General features: G+C 46.8%; 1 protein-coding gene across 2 annotated transcripts in view; it reads left to right on the top strand.

The window, feature by feature from the left end:
• PDE1C (phosphodiesterase 1C) overlaps positions 1 to 21,318 on the top strand; it is a 1,454,702-nt gene that overhangs the window by 66,764 nt on the left and 1,366,620 nt on the right. The gene's annotated exons all lie outside the window — the stretch shown is intronic.

The raw sequence follows: 21,318 nt of genomic DNA on the forward strand, positions 1-21,318 counted from the left end.
CACATGCAGGTACGGACAGGGGCTGAAATTCAGCCCTGGCATTTGAAATCACACAGGCCCATGTTGTCTCCGTCCCCAAGCACCAAATGGGATATATTACTAAAATTACCCTGGATGGAGGTAAGCAAGATTTACTACAAGACCAATATTTCTAATAATACCCGTGGCCTGGTGGGGTAAGTGATGGAGTCAGAAACTTTGTGCTTTGTCAAAACTTTTAACAGTATGGGTATCTTGAGAACACCGATTCTGTTAATAATGTAGCAGACAAGGCAGCCCACGACCAGACAGGCCCTTCTGGCATTTACCATAATTGCCAGATGGCCAGTCCGGCCCTGCACACGTGCATCAATTCATGGAGGGAAGGCTCGGGTCACCAAGGGTACTCATTGTCTTGCGAGTCTCTACACTAAGATAAAAAACAATTGCAGATTTCAAGAAGTGGAAGCGTGTCCTTACAAGAAACTCTCGCTGCTGTTATACAGGGTTGTACAGATACCAGGACAGCACATAGTAGTGAGCTGCTGTTCTCACTTGATTTCATGTTTGTGAACTCAGCCTTTCGATTTTTCCCTTTTCCCTACTTCCTGCACGCAGCGTCGGACTGGAGCACCTTGGGCCCACCAGAGAAAATCTGTAACAACTCTGCTGGCATCACGGCATGGCCTCTCATCTCTCACTCTATCTTACCCACTGCTCCAGGCCATGATGTGGTTTCTGTTTCATGCCAGCTCCATGTTCTGTGTCTCTGCTCTCTGCATGCTTCCTGGCTGTGTGCATAGGGGGACGGTGCCTGAACTCTCTGGTTCTTATAGGAATCAGGTGCATCTGTCTAATCTGTTCCTGACCAATTGCCAGGAGGCCACCAGTATTTAGTGCAGCTCCACCCAGTGGACTGGGCCTGTGCAATGTGTTAGCTCAGTTTGTGCTTAGCTTCTGAGTTTTCCAGGCCTTGCTCTGTGTTACTCCCTCTCTAGAGGCTTTTCTCCTTGCCTTGATCTTGTTTTCCGCCCTCCAGGAGGCAGAATATCCTGGTCCCTGTGTCTTTGTCCTTGTTTCTTGTCTTGTTCTATTTCCTTGTCTGAACTAAGTCTTATCTTGGTCTCCTTGTCTGTGGCTTCTTTCCCTGCTGTTTCTTTCCTCGTCTTCTCAGTCTGTTTACACTCCGCACTCTTGTGGCTCTGCCTGCTCTGTACCTTTGTAGCTTTATCTCTGCTCCACACTCCTGCAGTTCTGCTCCTTTCTACTCTGCTTATCTTCTGCTGCTGCAGTAATCTCTTGCTGCAGCTCCTCTCCGCATTCCTTGCGGTTCTGCTCTGCTTTGCTGCTACAGAAACCTCTTGCTGCAGCTCCTCTCCACATTCCTTGTGGCTCCGCTCTGCTTAGTTTCTGCAGCTGCAGTAATCTCTTGCTGCAGCTCCTCTCCACATTCCTTGCGGTTCTGCTCTCCTTTGCTGCTACAGAAACCTCTTGCTGCAGCTCCTCTCCACATTCCTTGTGGCTCTGCTCTGCTTAGCTTCTGCAGCTGCAGTAATCTCTTGCTGCAGCTCCTCTCCACATTCCTTGTGGTTCTGCTCTTCTTAGCTTTTGTTGCTACACTATCTCTTGCTGCTCTTCCGCTCCTGTCTGCAGCCTTGCACTTCTCTTCCTGTGTGAACAGGTCCCAACCTGTTCCTTCATTCTCCTTTCCTTCTGGCTTGTATCCGTTCTTGCATCTCCTGTGTGAACAGGTCCCAACCTGTTCCTTCATACCTCATTCCTTTCTGCTTGTTTCCTTTCCTGCACCTCCTTTGTGAACAGGTCCCTACCTGTTTCTCCATACTTCATATCCATTCCTGCACTTCCTGTGTGAACAGGTCCCTACCTGTTCCTCCATACTACATATCCGTACCTGCACCTCCAGTGTGAACAGGTCCCTGTTTGTTCCTTCATACACCACATCAACCAGCCCTGTGTTCTCTGCTGTGCCTGCCAGCCCTGTGTTCTCTGCCATGTCTCTGCCAGCCCTGTGTCTCAGCCGTGCCAGCCTACTCATCTGAGTTTCAGTCGTGCTCTTCTGCCAGTCCTGCCTGATGCCCGCACCAATCCTGGTGTTCCTGTCTCCCAAGTGGGATCAGCAGCCACAGCCAGACACCACCCTGGAGTAGCACCTGGCGGCTCCAGTGAAAACCCAGGCAATTGTCATAGTCACGCCCCTTCCAGGGTAGTCTGGTTTGTGGCACAGTGGGGCCACAAACCCCCCGAGCTCACACCCACCAGTCAGGGTGTGAGTGTGACAAAATCATTCTTGGGGCCCACTATGTAGCTACAGAGAAATAGATACAAGACCACCAATTGTGCAGTAAAAAGTGCTAATATCAGGGTATACTATAAGGTAGTTCATGTCTTAATTATGTAGCAAGAGTTGGGGTAGCCCCCTCACAGGATATAATTTAGCCCCCTCATAGAATAAAATTTAGCCCCCTCATAAAATATAACGCTGTCCCCTCTCATAGAATATAATGCAGCACCCCACAAAATATAATGCAACCCCCTCAGGTATAACGCAGTCCCCACCATATAATATGATGTAGCACCCTTGTAGGTTATAATGCAGCCCCCCTCATATAGTATTATGCAGCCACCACAGAATATAATGTAGTCAACTGAGAGAATGCAGCCCCACCACAGAATATAATGCAGACCCCATAGAGTATACTGTAGCCCCCTCACATAGTATGATGTAGCCCCCCATAATATAATGTAGTTTCCTGAGAATAATACAGTCCCCCACAGAATATAATGTAGCCCCCTCATAAAGTATAATGCAGCCCCTCTCCACCCCCATCATTGTCCTCATCACCACCTCCATCATTGCCTTCTCCCCCATCACCTCCATCACTGCCTATTCCACCACCTGCATCATTGCCTCCTCCCCCTACCATCATTGTCTATTTCATCACCTCCATCATTGCCTCCCCCTCCACCATCATTGCCCATCACCTCCATTATTGCCTCCCCCACCACCATCATTGCCCATCACCTCCATCATTGCCCATTTCATCACCTCCATCACTGCCTCCCACCACCACTATTGCCCATCACCTCCATCATTGCCTCCCTGCCACCACCATCATTGCCCATCACCTCCATCATTGCCTCCCCCACCACCATCATTGCCCATTTCATCACCTCCATCATTGCCTCCCACCACTACCATTGCCCATCACCTCCATCATTGTCTCCCCCCACCAATATCATTGTCCTTCACCACACACACACCACAGCTCACCTCCCCGCAGCAGCAGCTCATCCCAGCAGCCTCTTCCTCCCTGGATTCCTGGAAGCTTTCTGACTGAGACTGCAACACGCTGGATGATGATGTCATCCAGCTGGGCTGTCTCAGACAAGAAGCAGGACGCCGGGAGGTGAGCTGTTCTGTGAGTCTGTGTGCCTGCATGTGTGTATGTGTGCGGTGCGGTGCTGTGTGTGTATGTGTGCGGTGCGGTGCTGTGCTGTGTGTGTGTGGTGCTTTATGAGTGTGTGTGTGTGGTGCGGCTTTACATGCGGGCAGTGTTAGCTGCACCCTGCGGCTAACGCTGCCTGCTATTAAAGAGAAATGGTATTCATGCCTCTCCACGTCAATAGGGGCATGGGGAAGAGTGAATATTCATTTTGCTTTAGCATCGGGTACAGGATCCTGTCTCCAGCTGCTGCTACTGGCACAGGGTGGGCCCCCTTGACTCAGGGGCCCTATAGCCACTGGCAAGGGGCCCCTGGAGCAGTGTGGGTCCTTGGCAGCTGCTGGCCAGTATGCCAGCAGGTGTCAATGTCTGGGCCCACCGGAGAATCCTCCGGTTCTCCGGTGGGCCAGTCCGAGCCTGACTGCACATATCTACAATATCCACAACCTCACCGGCCGCTTACATTACACTTGCCCCCTTATTTGTTATAGAACATTAGCACTGCTGCTCTCCCAGTCTGTCCTCCTAGGCTTGTCTGCAATATGCGGCTCTTGCCTCTGTGTGTTTTCTTTGTCTCCTTATTTCTTATTGCACGGCTGCAGTGTAAATTGAAATAGTTCTTATGGAAACTTGTGAAAGCGATGCCGATGCGCATACTGCTGGCAATCTCTCCTAGCACAGTAAGTAACCCTGCTCTAGAGAGAACTGGAAGAAGTCCTGCCAGAAAATTAAGTAGCTAGGAGGGGCAAAAAGTCAACAAGGAGGCACAAAAAGTGGCAGTACAGCTACAGGGATTATGCATTTTCTTTACAGTACTTGTCAAGTGTTAGACAGGTGTGGAAAAATGCTGCAAAATAAAAAAGCTTTCAAAATAGAAATGTTTATCATTTGTTTTTATCAATTAACAAAATACAAAATGAATAAAAGCGAAATCTAAATCAACACAAAATTTAAAGTGACCTTTTGCCTTCAAAAGAACATCAATTCTTGCAAATAGTTTGTGGCAGGGAGGTTATTCCAAACATCTTGGAGATGACCACAGATCTTCTGTGGATGTAGGCTTGTGCAAATCCTTCTGCGTCTTTATGGAATCCCACGCAGATTTGATGATGTTGAGATCAGGGATCCGTGTGGCCATGTCATCACCTTTAGGACTCCTTGTTCTTCTGTCCACTGCAGATATGGTGTTAATCTGCAGTTCAGTAGTGTTCTAGAGCTGTGCATCCACTGCACTGAAAGCCCAACTGCTATGAAGAAATTAATTTTCAGTCAGTGCTTAGTACATAATGAGCAGCATCTTCAACCATGCCTGGTAATGACTAACAGCTGGCTCCGGCATTGATGCTGTTCATAAGGCAAATCACAGTCACAGCAAATACTGCTTTTATTTCTATTTTGTACATTCACTTTGCATTTTATTAACTGATAAAAATTAACACTTCTCTTATGGAAAGCTTTCTTTCTTTGCAACATTATTTTTCCATACCTACCTAAAACTTTTGCACAGTACAGTATATTTTCATTAAAATGACAGGTACATTGTAAATGTGTTACTGGGTGATCATTGTCCATATCCAGGCTTTCCAAATGATAGATGCAATACTTAATTTCAGGGACCAAATTTAACGGTGCATCTGTTAGGTGTCAGGATTCTCCCACTGCGTGGGATAGAGCCCAAGCATGGTCTGGTGCTGCAGTCTCCCATGCTGGCCCAGCCGCTGCTCAGCACAGACGTCAATCCCAGCATCTTGCTCAGGCTTGTGGTATGGCTTATGGCCAGCATTCACAGGAGATAGTGATTCCTGATATACATAGCAGTGCTGTAGATCTGCTATGTGTAGCACAAGTGAACAGATGATCGCACCTTCAAGTCTCCTAAGGGGACTATTTAATCCAGTAAAAAGTGAAGAAAAAAAGTTTTTAAATATTTGAAAAAAATTACAAAAGTTCAAATGACCCCCCTTTTGACCCATTAACAATAAAACAAAAAAAAATACCCAGATTTGGTGTCGCTGAGTTCATAAATGTTCAATCTATCAAAATATAAAAACAACTAATCCGATCGGTGAACAGCGTAACTAGTAAAAAAAAAAAGATGCCAGAATTACATTTTTCTGGCGGCTGCAACATTGCAATAAAATGCAATAAGAGGCGACCAATATATTGACTTTACCCCAAAATGGTATCAACTCAGTAAAAAATAAGCCCTCACCTGGCCACAGATCCCTAAAAATTACAGGTCTCAGAAAATGGGGACATAAGCAACATTTTTTTTCCTTAGAAATTTCAAATTTTTTTTTCACTGCTCAAATTTAAAAAAACGTTTTGTATCTGTGGACTCGCACTGACCTGGGGAATCATATTGTCAGGTCAGTTTTGCCGTATAGTGAACGTGGAAAATAAAAAAAAAACAATTGTGGAATTCCTTTTATTTTCTCAATTTCAATGCACTTGGAATTTTGTTCCAGCTTTCCAGTGGATCACATGCTAAAATGAATGGCGTTATTCAAAAGTACAACTCGTCCCGCAAGAAACAAGCCCTCATACGGCTATGGTGAAAAGATCCAGGAAACCCTATATCCAATGCAAAACCAGACAGGAACATTTCAGTGTGAAGAAAAGGTTGTGAGATCTCTAGAATGCTGCACATCACCAGATACAATATAACATTTGTAACAAAAATGTCACAAGAATGTTGTGCCAATCCTGCTACACAATGACTGCAGCGCACTGGAGGCCGATGCCATTGTATATTATCTACTGCGCCTATGTATGGCAAAGCTTGGCTATATATATATATTTATGAACAATATTCAGTGTCAGATACATATTTTGCAGTGCGTGTCTTTGACACATACCATAGCTTCAGGCCATCTTGGGAACAGTAGTCAGACGTCACTACTTTTTACTTTGGTTGCTAATGGATGGTGCATTGTAGCACAGACAGTCCTGTCATTTCACTTGCTGAGCTGCCTTGTTAGCACTTCAATGTCACTGAAGACAAAAGAAGTATCAAAATCAAACTGTGGAAGTGAACCGACGCTCAGAAGAAAAAACATCTCCCTAAGAAATAACAAATATCTGTGCATTTAGGGTAGTTTAGCAACCAGATTTCAATCCTTAAAGTATTTTTGCACAGTTTTTCTGTGAATTACTGGACGAAATGTGCGTTGGGGCACACGGACATAAAATCATAATATATGGTATTCTAGGTGACATATAAGCAGATGATACTAGTTTTACTATTTGCTTCTTGAGATTATTTATATTCATATTTGTTGCATTAACACTATGAATTGTTTTTAGGGTGCCTGCAGGCAAGGCTGCCACTAGGAATTTCGGGGCCCCATACTGGCAAAATTTTGGGGCCCCCTTGAGATGCCGCCCAGGCTCCACACCAGCTCCGCCTCCTCCGTTCCTCCGCCCACTCTTGGAAAAACTCAGCTACTCCACCACGTCCTCACCAATCAGATATTAACAGTCCCATCAAACACCAGATCACTTTCATAACCAGCAGCTTTTGTTCTGGCCAAAATAATTTTTAAGCTGCCACTATTACACGGTAGACTCTTTCGGCCTGGCCCTACTCTACTCTAAACTATTAAAAATAAATATATTTTCATGTATTTTTCTTTAAGGGAATGAGTCACATACATTTTTTTTTTAAATGACCATTAATACCACATTCAAGGGACAAATATTGTCACACCATGACCAGATCACATATTACCACCACATAGTGACCGAATAATACCACATACAAGGAACAAATACTGCCACACCATGGCCAGACCACATATTACCACCACATAGTGACTGATTACTACAATACTGATCATTAATAAAAAAAAACACAATGCTAAGTGCCAATGTACACAGGAACTCTGTATTTACTTCCAGTGTACAGGTAATACAGTACATTACATGGTGACATTATACACAGAAGCTCTGTATATAGTGTCAGTGTGCAGGTAATACAGTGATCACCGGTGATAATGTACACAGGAGCTCTGTATATATTGTCAGTGTACAGATAATAGAGTGATCACCAGTGACATTATACACAGGAGCTCTATATATAGTATACAGTGTATAGTGTCAGTGTACAGGTAACACACTGACTCACGAGTGACGACTCTAGCTGAAGTCGTTCATCTTTGCTTTTCTATTTCATCCAGCACAGACTGCCATCACTTCTTCCAGCGAGAAGTCGTCTCTGCATAAAATAACACAGTTACCTAGGCGTCCCTACACTGCGCATGCGCCGTTTTCAGACTGTAGAGGTCTATCTTAATCTCCGGTCCAGGGACCGAATGGGATGTAGAAACTCTACAACAAAATGGAGACTGGTAGCGCCTGCGCTGTTGCAGAGATTAAGATAGACCTCTATGGTCTGAAAACGGCGCATGCGCAGTGTAGGGACGCCAGTGAGTGCATATGGATAATGGCGGCCGCAATGCACAGCAAGAGCGTCTGAAACACAGGTACCAGCCCGGACGTTTGTATTAATTACTAATAACTACATACAGGTATGAATCATTCCCCTGAACTTTGCCCTCAGAGTGGGGGTTATTTAAGGACGTCCTTGTCAGTGTAATCCCTACACCTGCAATCAGGCACAGCATATCTCTGATGTGGTTGGAACACACGGAAAGTCTTTTTCCCATATGCCTGCTGAGGAACCATATCATGGGGGGGAAACGCGTAGAGGCGAGACCTGAACACAGATAAGTGTATCAGTGTTTTTTATTATTTATTGGTTTTTCACCATTTGTGTACTCTTAAACAAGGTATGGATTTGCACTAAGTTACACTGTGAATACAAGATTCATCAGGCTAAAAATGCTATTGTAAATGTACCCGCATCTGTGTGCATTTGAAGAGTGGAGTTATTATACCTCCCCTTTGCATTGTAAAATAGCTGTAACTAATTCTGGTGGGCTGTGTCTATATACCTGTTTTTTTGTCAGCCTGGTCTTTGTGTTTTACCAGTTTTTGCTTTAGCTTTGGCTTAACCGTAACATATATCTATCTGTTACTGTCGTTCACTATTGTAGCCCCATAGGCACCACCTTATGTATAGGATCCCCACCGTTTTATAGGGATTCGGCCAGGGCCAAAAAGGACAGCCGCCGAGGAGCGGGGGCACCATTTTGCGCTCAAGTGGGTGCCAACCTCCGCTGTCAGGCAGGGTGGTCCGAGTAGGGACTCTGGAGGGCGTAATAGCCATTAGAGCAGGTTTAGCATACATAGTTAGGGATGGTTTACGGTCAGACCAGGCTTTTTGGATTAGGACACTTTGGTGAATTATCATCTGGCATCGATTTATGTGTATTATTTTTGGGCCCCTAGGTGTGGGCAATTTTGCGATATCCACAGTATCTACAAATTAATTTAGGGACCCATAGGGCTTATAGGGCTAGCCGTCGAGGAGCAGGGGCGCCATATTGCGTCCAAGAGGGTGCCAACCTCCGCAGACAGGCAGGGAGCAGTTTAGGGACATACAGAGTCTATACTCTAATATTGTGCTCCAACCTATTGCCCTTGTAGTTTCGGGCCAGTTTTTATTAACCCACTCTTATCAAGAGGGGTGTTTAAGGGTGTGTCAGTTTTGTTATACTTATTTTTGATCCAATAAAGATATTTATTATATTAGTTTTTGTTTATTCTTTTGGTCAATACATAATTTACTCCCCATCCTCAAAATTAATTTGTTCACCCCTAGACCATCATTTGCTCTCCCACCCCCCATTCATTGCAGTCCCCTATCACTACCTCACTTCATCTGCAGTGCCCCTTCAATTGCAGTCCCCTACTTTAATTTCATCATGTGCAGTCTTCCCTCAGACACATTTCATCATGTGCAGTCTCCTTCCCCCCACTTCATCATGTGCAGTCCCCTTCCCCAACTTCATCATGTGCAGTCCCCCTTACACCCCACTTTATCATGTGCAGTTCCACTTACCCCCATTTCATCATGTGCAGTCCCCCTTAACCCCATTTTATCATGTGCAACCCCACTCCCCACACTTCTTCATGTGCAGTCCCTCTTACCCCCGCTTTATCATGTGCAGTCTCCTTCTCCCAACTTCATGTGCAGTCCCCTTCCTCCAAATTCATCATGTTCAGTCCCCCTTAGCCCCACTTTATTATGTGCAGTCCCCCTTACCCCCACTTTATCATGTGCAGTCCCCCTTACCCCCACTTCATCATGTGCAATCCCTCTTACCCCCACTTCATGTGCAGCCCCACTCCCCCTTCATTATGTGCAGTCCCCCTTTCCCCCTACTCCATCATGTGCAGCCCCACTCCTCCACTTCATCATGTGCAGTCTCCTTTAACCCCCAAACTCCATCATGTGCAGTCCCCCTTGCACTCCCCATTTCATCACTTGCAGTTATCCTTACCCCCTCACTAGGGTTGAGCGACTTTCATTTTTTTAAAATCGAGTAGGGTTTTGGGAAACCCGATTTTGTCCAGAGTCGAGTCGAGTGCAGTCGGCCGATTATCGCTAAAAGTCGGGGATCGACCGAAACACGAAACCCAATGCAAGTCAATGGGGAAGCATAGTCGGCAGTGAGTGGAGGCCAGGAAAACACCTACAGTGCCCATTTTAATGCCAAAAACATCCATTCTTGTTTCTGAAGCTTGCCAATCTTAATTAACTGTATAATAATAGTTGGGCATAGGGAATTGGGGGAAAGTTGTGGGGGGAGTAGGGCTGGCTCAAGTTTTTCGTGGGCCCAGGAAATGCGGACTACGTCACGGCGGTGTTGCAGGGAAAGGTAAGTATTTAAAAGTTGCAAGTGCTGTGATCCTGAGCAAGCAGGGGGGGGGGGCCCACTCGTTCGCATTGCCACTGGCACAGGGCCCCTCAAAGTACGGCGGTGTGTTTGCATGGCGGGGGCGCCTCCCACCAGCAGCGACACTTTTGCGTACTCTGAGGGGCCCTGTGCCAGTGACGTCGCCAACGAGTATGCCCCCCCACCTGATGAAGGAACCTGCACTTTCATCTGCACCTTCCTCTTTGTCCCTGTGTAAGGTGGTATAACATGCGGGAAGGGGAACCTTACTTTCAGCAGGGACAGATTCTGGCTGTGTAGAGTACAAGGGGAATGTAGTGGTCTAGGTCAATGTACCAGCAGACTCATTTAGCAGTGGCTGGGCAATGGGCAGGATGAGGAGGAAACAGATATAGGGCCAAAGAATAAAGTAGGCTACATGCAGTTCAAAATTGGTAACAGGACTAAACAGGCGGCATTGCTTTGTTCAGTGGAGTAGCAAACCCAAGAGCAGCAGACACTGTTTCAAGGGCCTAACCACACTAGTAGGCCAAATGCAGTTTAATATCTGATAGTATAGGGCGAAAGCCAGAATGTGGAAGCTCAGCTTTGTTCAGTTGAGGACAACACCAGGGAGGGGCAGACACCTTTAGTAGGCCGGAAAAGCCTATTGCATTTTTTAAAATGGTAATTTGGAGCAGAAGGTTGAAGCTCAGCTTTATTTAGTTGAGGGCAACACCAGGCAGGGGCACACAGACAGACACCTTTAGTAGGCCGGAAAAGCCTATTGCATTTTTCAAAATGGTAATTTGGAGCAGAAGGTTGAAGCTCAGCTTTATTTAGTTGAGGGCAACACCAGGGAGGGGCAGAAGCCGTTAGTAGGCCCTAACCACCATTTTTTTTTTTAAAACCACATAATGAGAGCCGGAAGGTTGAAGCTCAGCTTTATTTAGTTGAGGACAACACCAGGGAGGGGCAGAAGCCGTTAGTAGGCCCTAACCACCATTTTTTTTTTTAAAACCACATAATGAGAGCCGGAAGGTTGAAGCTCAGCTTTATTTAGTTGAGGACAACACCAGGGAGGGGCAGAAGCCGTTAGTAGGCCCTAACCACCATTTTTTTTTTTAAAACCACATAATGAGAGCCGGAAGGTTGAAGCTCAGCTTTATTTAGTTGAGGACAACACCAGGGAGGGGCACACAGACAGACACCTTTTGTAGGCCTGAAAAGCCTATTGCATTTTTCAAAATGGTAATTTGGAGCAGAAGGTTGAAGCTCAGCTTTATTTAGTTGAGGGCAACACCAGGGAGGGGCAGAAGCCGTTAGTAGGCCCTAACCACCATTTTTTTTTTTAAAACCACATAATGAGAGCCGGAAGGTTGAAGCTCAGCTTTATTTAGTTGAGGACAACACCAGGGAGGGGCACACAGACAGACACCTTTAGTAGGCCTGAAAAGCCTATTGCATTTTTCAAAATGGTAATTTGGAGCAGAAGGTTGAAGCTCAGCTTTATTTAGTTGAGGGCAACACCAGGGAGGGGCAGAAGCCGTTAGTAGGCCCTAACCACCATTTTTTTTTTTAAAACCACATAATGAGAGCCGGAAGGTTGAAGCTCAGCTTTATTTAGTTGAGGACAACACCAGGGAGGGGCAGAAGCCGTTAGTAGGCCCTAACCACCATTTTTTTTTTTAAAACCACATAATGAGAGCCGGAAGGTTGAAGCTCAGCTTTATTTAGTTGAGGACAACACCAGGGAGGGGCACACAGACAGACACCTTTTGTAGGCCTGAAAAGCCTATTGCATTTTTCAAAATGGTAATTTGGAGCAGAAGGTTGAAGCTCAGCTTTATTTAGTTGAGGGCAACACCAGGGAGGGGCAGAAGCCGTTAGTAGGCCCTAACCACCATTTTTTTTTTTAAAACCACATAATGAGAGCCGGAAGGTTGAAGCTCAGCTTTATTTAGTTGAGGGCAACACCAGGGAGGGGCAGAAGCCGTTAGTAGGCCCTAACCACCATTTTTTTTTTTAAAACCACATAATGAGAGCCGGAAGGTTGAAGCTCAGCTTTATTTAGTTGAGGACAACACCAGGGAGGGGCACACAGACAGACACCTTTAGTAGGCCTGAAAAGCCTATTGCATTTTTCAAAATGGTAATTTGGAGCAGAAGGTTGAAGCTCAGCTTTATTTAGTTGAGGGCAACACCAGGGAGGGGCAGAAGCCGTTAGTAGGCCCTAACCACCATTTTTTTTTTTTAAAACCACATAATGAGAGCCGGAAGGTTGAAGCTCAGCTTTATTTAGTTGAGGACAACACCAGGGAGGGGCACACAGACAGACACCTTTAGTAGGCCTGAAAAGCCTATTGCATTTTTCAAAATGGTAATTTGGAGCAGAAGGTTGAAGCTCAGCTTTATTTAGTTGAGGGCAACACCAGGGAGGGGCAGAAGCCGTTAGTAGGCCCTAACCACCATTTTTTTTTTTAAAACCACATAATGAGAGCCGGAAGGTTGAAGCTCAGCTTTATTTAGTTGAGGACAACACCAGGGAGGGGCACACAGACAGACACCTTTAGTAGGCCTGAAAAGCCTATTGCATTTTTCAAAATGGTAATTTGGAGCAGAAGGTTGAAGCTCAGCTTTATTTAGTTGAGGGCAACACCAGGGAGGGGCAGAAGCCGTTAGTAGGCCCTAACCACCATTTTTTTTTTTAAAACCACATAATGAGAGCCGGAAGGTTGAAGCTCAGCTTTATTTAGTTGAGGACAACACCAGGGAGGGGCAGAAGCCGTTAGTAGGCCCTAACCACCATTTTTTTTTTTAAAACCACATAATGAGAGCCGGAAGGTTGAAGCTCAGCTTTATTTAGTTGAGGACAACACCAGGGAGGGGCAGAAGCCGTTAGTAGGCCCTAACCACCATTTTTTTTTTTAAAACCACATAATGAGAGCCGGAAGGTTGAAGCTCAGCTTTATTTAGTTGAGGACAACACCAGGGAGGGGCACACAGACAGACACCTTTAGTAGGCCTGAAAAGCCTATTGCATTTTTCAAAATGGTAATTTGGAGCAGAAGGTTGAAGCTCAGCTTTATTTAGTTGAGGGCAACACCAGGGAGGGGCAGAAGCCGTTAGTAGGCCCTAACCACCATTTTTTTTTTTTAAACCACATAATGAGAGCCGGAAGGTTGAAGCTCAGCTTTATTTAGTTGAGGACAACACCAGGGAGGGGCAGAAGCCGTTAGTAGGCCCTAACCACCATTTTTTTTTTTAAAACCACATAATGAGAGCCGGAAGGTTGAAGCTCAGCTTTATTTAGTTGAGGACAACACCAGGGAGGGGCACACAGACAGACACCTTTTGTAGGCCTGAAAAGCCTATTGCATTTTTCAAAATGGTAATTTGGAGCAGAAGGTTGAAGCTCAGCTTTATTTAGTTGAGGGCAACACCAGGGAGGGGCAGAAGCCGTTAGTAGGCCCTAACCACCATTTTTTTTTTTAAAACCACATAATGAGAGCCGGAAGGTTGAAGCTCAGCTTTATTTAGTTGAGGACAACACCAGGCAGGGGCACACAGACAGACACCTTTAGTAGGCCTGAAAAGCCTATTGCATTTTTCAAAATGGTAATTTGGAGCAGAAGGTTGAAGCTCAGCTTTATTTAGTTGAGGGCAACACCAGGGAGGGGCAGAAGCCGTTAGTAGGCCCTAACCAAAGTTGAAGGCCAAATGCAGTTTAATTTCTGATACTATAGGCCGAAAGCCAGAAGGTGGAAGTTCCGATTTAGACAGTGGAGGACAATTTGAATTAGGGACTGCAGACAGACTTAGTAGGCTGTCCCCTGTGGACCATGCATCCACCACATTAACCCATTGCGCCGTAATGGACACGTAATCTTCCGTGGCCATGCCTACAGGTCCATGCGTCTGTTGTCAGGTGCACCTTTGTACTCACAGATTGCCAGAGTGCATGGACAATGCGGTCTTCTACATGCTGGTGGAGGGTTGGGATGGCTTTTCTCGCAAAAGAAGTGTCGACTGGTTAGCTTGTAGCGTGGTACAGCGTAGTCCATCATGGCCTTATTAATAGTAAATAAAATATATAACTAGGCTCTATGAACTTTTAAATAGGTTCCAGGGGTACACGGGCAGCATTGGTGTGGTCAGTGGAGGAGTATTGCAAGTAGGGGCTGCAGACAGGCTATCAAAGGCCTAAAATAACAAACAGTAGGCAGTCATGGCAGTTTTACATCGGTTACATGGATACACAGGCAGGCACTCCAGGCAGCATTGTGGTCAGTGGAGGAGTATTGCAAGTAGGGGCCGCAGACAGGCTATCAAAGGCCTAAAATAACAAACAATAGGCTCATGGCAGTTTCACAGCGGTTACATGGATACACGGGCAGGCAGCTTGGTGGTGGTGAGTGGAGGAGTATTTAAAGTAGGGACCGCAGACAGGCTTCAAAGGCCTAACATAAGAAAATGGGCTGGCTGTAGGCACTTTATAATTGGTTCCAGGGGTACACGGGCAGCAGTGGTCTGGTCAGTGGAGGAGTATTTAAAGTAGGGACCGCAGACAGGCTATCAAAGGCCTAACATAACAAACAATAGGCTCATGGCAGTTTCACAGCGGTTACATGGATACACGGGCAGGCAGCTTGGTGGTCAGTGGAGGAGTATTTAAAGTAGGGACCGCAGACAGGCTATCAAAGGCCTAAAATAACAAACAATAGGCTCATGGCAGTTTTACAGCGGTTACATGGATACACGGGCAGGCAGCTTGGTGGTCAGTGGAGGAGTATTGCAAGTTGGGGCCGCAGACAGGCTATCAAAGGCCTAAAATAACAAACAATAGGCTCATGGCAGTTTTACAGCGGTTACATGGATACACGGGCAGGCAGCTTGGTGGTCAGTGGAGGAGTATTTAAAGTAGGGACCGCAGACAGGCTATCAAAGGCCTAAAATAACAAACAATAGGCTCATGGCAGTTTTACAGCGGTTACATGGATACACGGGCAGGCAGCTTGGTGGTCAGTGGAGGAGTATTTAAAGTAGGGACCGCAGACAGGCTTCAAAGGCCTAACATAAGAAAATGGGCTGGCTGTAGGCACTTTATAATTGGTTCCAGGGGTACACGGGCAGCAGTGGTCTGGTCAGTGGAGGAGTATTTAAAGTAGGGACCGCAGACAGGCTATCAAAGGCCTAACATAACAAACAATAGGCTCATGGCAGTTTCACAGCGGTTACATGGATACACGGGCAGGCAGCTTGGTGGTGGTGAGTGGAGGAGTATTTAAAGTAGGGACCGCAGACAGGCTTCAAAGGCCTAACATAAGAAAATGGGCTGGCTGTAGGCACTTTATAATTGGTTCCAGGGGTACACGGGCAGCAGTGGTCTGGTCAGTGGAGGAGTATTTAAAGTAGGGACCGCAGACAGGCTATCAAAGGCCTAACATAACAAACAATAGGCTCATGGCAGTTTCACAGCGGTTACATGGATACACGGGCAGGCAGCTTGGTGGTCAGTGGAGGAGTATTTAAAGTAGGGACCGCAGACAGGCTATCAAAGGCCTAAAATAACAAACAATAGGCTCATGGCAGTTTTACAGCGGTTACATGGATACACGGGCAGGCAGCTTGGTGGTCAGTGGAGGAGTATTGCAAGTTGGGGCCGCAGACAGGCTATCAAAGGCCTAAAATAACAAACAATAGGCTCATGGCAGTTTTACAGCGGTTACATGGATACACGGGCAGGCAGCTTGGTGGTCAGTGGAGGAGTATTTAAAGTAGGGACCGCAGACAGGCTATCAAAGGCCTAAAATAACAAACAATAGGCTCATGGCAGTTTTACAGCGGTTACATGGATACACGGGCAGGCAGCTTGGTGGTCAGTGGAGGAGTATTTAAAGTAGGGACCGCAGACAGGCTTCAAAGGCCTAACATAAGAAAATGGGCTGGCTGTAGGCACTTTATAATTGGTTCCAGGGGTACACGGGCAGCAGTGGTCTGGTCAGTGGAGGAGTATTTAAAGTAGGGACCGCAGACAGGCTATCAAAGGCCTAACATAACAAACAATAGGCTCATGGCAGTTTCACAGCGGTTACATGGATACACGGGCAGGCAGCTTGGTGGTGGTGAGTGGAGGAGTATTTAAAGTAGGGACCGCAGACAGGCTTCAAAGGCCTAACATAAGAAAATGGGCTGGCTGTAGGCACTTTATAATTGGTTCCAGGGGTACACGGGCAGCAGTGGTCTGGTCAGTGGAGGAGTATTTAAAGTAGGGACCGCAGACAGGCTATCAAAGGCCTAACATAACAAACAATAGGCTCATGGCAGTTTCACAGCGGTTACATGGATACACGGGCAGGCAGCTTGGTGGTCAGTGGAGGAGTATTTAAAGTAGGGACCGCAGACAGGCTATCAAAGGCCTAAAATAACAAACAATAGGCTCATGGCAGTTTTACAGCGGTTACATGGATACACGGGCAGGCAGCTTGGTGGTCAGTGGAGGAGTATTGCAAGTAGGGGCCGCAGACAGGCTATCAAAGGCCTAAAATAACAAACAATAGGCTCATGGCAGTTTTACAGCGGTTACATGGATACACAGGCAGCTTGGTGGTGAGTGGAGGAGTAGTGCAAGGAGTGTCTGTCCCAGTACTCCCAAAATATAAATAGATGTTAATGTCTCGCAAAACAACCAAAACAAAAAAAAAAGGTGGCATACTTAGGTACAGGGGTGGGCTCATCTACTGAGTTTCTGACATAGTAATTTGGCAGTAACTATTTAATGGTGCCAATATAGGACACAGACACAGACTACTTTAAGTTGCATCATAGATGTCTACAAATTTGTATTGTCAGTGCCAGACATTGAATGATGTCAGCGAATAGACTAAAGATTGGTGGAGCTGTGCGACATAATTTTGCACGTGGTAGAGCACATTTTGAGCTGGGGTAGGGGGGAACTCTCTTGAGGCCGGCGGGACCGCCCCAGGGCCCCTCATGTTACAACGGTGTGTCTGACGTTGGGTGCGCACCACCACCGCCAGAGACACTACATTGTACTATGAGGGACCCAGTAGCAATGCCGTCAACCAAAAGCGAGCACACCCACCACTTCAGACAAACAGCAGTCTCACGGGTGCTTGCGCCAAGTCGCGATACCACGGCCCCGTGTGGGGAGTTTTGCCATTTAGGGAGGTGTAAACATGTCGTATGCTGTACAATCAGCTGCAGCAAATTAGACATTAGAAAAGTAATTCACAGGCAAGAGCTTTTCATAGGAAAGCTAGGTGTCGGCCGGGCAAGGTGGGGCAAAAGATTTCGAAATCCAGTTGTGGTTCATTTTAATGAATGTTAGATCGTCAACATTTTGGGTAGCCAGACGAGTCCTTTTTTCGGTTAATATTGAACCTGCAGCACTGAATACTCTTTCTGATAGGACACTTGCTGCCGGGCAAGCAAGCTCCTGCAATGCATATTCTGCCAATTCTGGCCAGGTGTCTAATTTGGAGGCCCAGTAATCAAATGGGAATGACGGTTGAGGGAGAACATCGATAAGGGATGAAAAATAGTTAGTAACCATACTGGACAAATGTTGTCTCCTGTCACTTTCAATTGATGCAGCAGTACCTGTCCTGTCTGCGGTCATAGCAAAATCACTCCACAACCTGGTCAGAAAACCCCTCTGTCCAACGCCACTTCTGATGTGTGCACCCCTAACACTCCTAGTCTGCTGCCCCCTGGAGCTCGTGTGAGAACGATCACGTGCGCTGTGTGCTGGGAATGCCTGAAGCAAACAGTCAACAAGAGTTGATTGTTTGGTTGCTAATATTAGTTCCAAGTTCTCATGTGGCATAATATTTTGCAATTTGCCTTTATAGCGTGGATCAAGGAGGCAGGCCAACCAGTAATCGTCATCGTTCATCATTTTCGTAATGCGTGTGTCCCTTTTTAGGATACGTAAGGCATAATCCGCCATGTGGGCCAAAGTTCCAGTTGTCAAATCTCCGGTTGTGATTGGTTGAGGGGCAGTTGCAGGCAAATCTACGTCACTTGTGTCCCTCAAAAAACCAGAACCCGGCCGTGACACGCAACCAAATTCCTGTGCCCCCGGGAAAGGTTCGGCATTAAAAATATACTCATCCCCATCATCCTCCTCGTCCTCCACCTCCTCTTCGCCCGCTACCTCGTCCTGTACACTGCCCTGACCAGACAATGGCTGACTGTCATCAAGGCTTTCCTCTTCCTCTGGTGCAGACGCCTGCTCCTTTATGTGCGTCAAACTTTGCATCAGCAGACGCATTAGGGGGATGCTCATGCTTATTACGGCGTTGTCTGCACTAACCAGCCGTGTGCATTCCTCAAAGCACTGAAGGACTTGACACATGTCTTGTATCTTAGACCACTGCACACCTGACAACTCCATGTCTGCCATCCTACTGCCTGCCCGTGTATCCTCCCACAAATAAATAACAGCACGCCTCTGTTCGCACAGTCTCTGAAGCATGTGCAGTGTTGAGTTCCACCTTGTTGCAACGTCTATGATTAGGCGATGCTGGGGAAGGTTCAAAGACCGCTGATAGGTCTGCATACGGCTGGCGTGTACAGGCGAACGTCGGATATGTGAGCAAAGTGCACGCACTTTGAGGAGCAGGTCGGAGAACCCAGGATAAGTTTTCAATAAGCACTGCACCACCAGGTTTAAGGTGTGAGCCAGGCAAGGAATGTGTTTCAGTTGGGAAAGGGAGATGGCAGCCATGAAATTCCTTCCGTTATCACTCACTACCTTGCCTGCCTCAAGATCTACTGTGCCCAGCCACGACTGCGTTTCTTGTTGCAAGAACTCGGACAGAACTTCCGCGGTGTGTCTATTGTCGCCCAAGCACTTCATAGCCAATACAGCCTGCTGACGCTTGGCAGTAGCTGGCCCATAATGGGACAACTGGTGTGCAACAGTGTCATCTGCCGATGGAGTGGTTGGCAGACTGCGTTCTGTGGAAGAGCTGTAGCTTCTGCAGGAGGACGAGGAGGAGGAGGAGGAGGGGGTGCGAACGCCTACAGCCAACTGTTTCCTAGACCGTGGGCTAGGCACAACTGTCCCTAAATTGATGTCGCCTGTGGACCCTGCATCCACCACATTCACCCAGTGTGCCGTGATGGACACATAACGTCCCTGGCCATGCCTACTGGTCCATGCATCTGTAGTCAGGTGCACCTTTGTACTCACAGATTGCCTGAGTGCATGGACGATGCGCTGTTTAACATGCTGGTGCAGGGCTGGGATGGCTTTTCTGGAAAAAAAGTGTCGACTGGGTAGCTCGTATCGTGGTTCAGCGTACTCCATCAGGGCTTTGAAAGCTTCGCTTTCAACTAACCGGTAGGGCATCATCTCTAACGAGATTAGTCTAGCTATGTGGGCGTTAAAACCCTGTGTACGCGGATGCGAGGATAAGTACTTCCTTTTTCTAACCAGAGTCTCATGTAGGGTGAGCTGGACTGGAGAGCTGGAGATCGTGGAACTTTCGGGTGTGCCGGTGTACATGGCAGACTGAGAGACGGTTGGAGACGGTATTGTTTCCGCCGGTGCCCTAGATGCAATATTTCCTCCTACAAAACTGGTGATTCCCTGACCCTGACTGCTTTTGGCTGGCAAAGAAACCTGCACAGATACTGCCGGTGGTGCGGAAAATGGTGGCCTTACAGTGACGGAAGGGATGTTGCGTTGCTGACTAGCTTCATTGGCCGAGGGTGCTACAACCTTGAGGGACGTTTGGTAGTTAGTCCAGGCTTGAAAATGCATGGTGGTTAAGTGTCTATGCATGCAACTAGTATTTAGACTTTTCAGATTCTGACCTCTGCTTAAGCTAGTTGAACATTTTTGACAGATGACTTTGCGCTGATCAGTTGGATGTTGTTTAAAAAAATGCCAGACTGCACTCTTCCTAGACTCGGATCCCTTTTCAGGGATTGCAGACTGAGCTTTAACCGGATGGCAACGCTGTGCTCCAACAGGTTTTGGCTTTGACACGCGTTTTGGTCCAGATACGGGCCCGGCAGATGGAACCTGTTGCGATGTTGATGCCTGCTGCGGCCCCTCCTCCACCTCCGCTTCTGAACTACTGCCGCCTGCACCCTGTTCCCCCAATGGCTGCCAATCGGGGTCAATAACTGGGTCATCTATTACCTCCTCTTCGAGCTCGTGTGCAACTTCGTCTGTGTCACTGTGTCGGTCGGTGGTATAGCGTTCGTGGCGGGGCAACATAGTCTCATCAGGGTCTGATTGTGGATCTGTACCCTGAGAGGGCAATGTGGTGGTCTGAGTCAAAGGAGCAGCATAGTACTCTGGCTGTGGCTGTGCATCAGTGCACTCCATGTCAGAATATACTTGTAATGGGCATGGCCTGTTAAATGTTTCACTTTCTAAGCCAGGGACGGTATGTGTAAAGAGCTCCATGGAGTGACCCGTTGTGTCGCCTGCTGCATCCTTCTCTCTTGTTGTAGTTTTTGCTGAGGAGGACAAGGAAGCGACTTGTCCCTGACCGTGAACATCCACAAGCGACGCGCTGCTTTTACATTTACCAGTTTCGGAAGAGGAGGCAAAAGAGCTAGAGGCTGAGTCTGCAATGTAAGCCAAAACTTGCTGTTGCTGCTCCGCCTTTAAAAGCGGTTTTCCTACTCCCAGAAAAGAGAGCGTTCGAGGCCTTGTGTAGCCTGACGACGAAACTGGCTCCACAGCTCCAGACTTAGGTGGAATATTTTTATCCCCACGACCACCTGATGCTCCACTACCACTACCATCATTACCAGCTGACAATGAACGCCCACGACGACCTCTTGCACCAGACTTCCTCATTGTTTTAAAATCTTAACCAAAGTAACTTTATTTGTTGCTGTCAAACAACTTACACGGTGAGCTATAACTTCAGTATGATTTCAATATCCCTTAACAGGTTGGTGAGACCACAAGGAAAATCAGGCACAATGTTACACACTCTGTTTTCTGTGGCACAAAATCACAGAGATGACACACACGCAGGACTGTCACTCAAGCACTAATGTCAATATTAATCTCCCACCTAATTTATTTTTTTTTTTTTCTC

Source organism: Ranitomeya variabilis, chromosome 6 (genome assembly GCF_051348905.1).
Source record: "Ranitomeya variabilis isolate aRanVar5 chromosome 6, aRanVar5.hap1, whole genome shotgun sequence".
NCBI lineage: Eukaryota > Metazoa > Chordata > Amphibia > Anura > Dendrobatidae > Ranitomeya > Ranitomeya variabilis.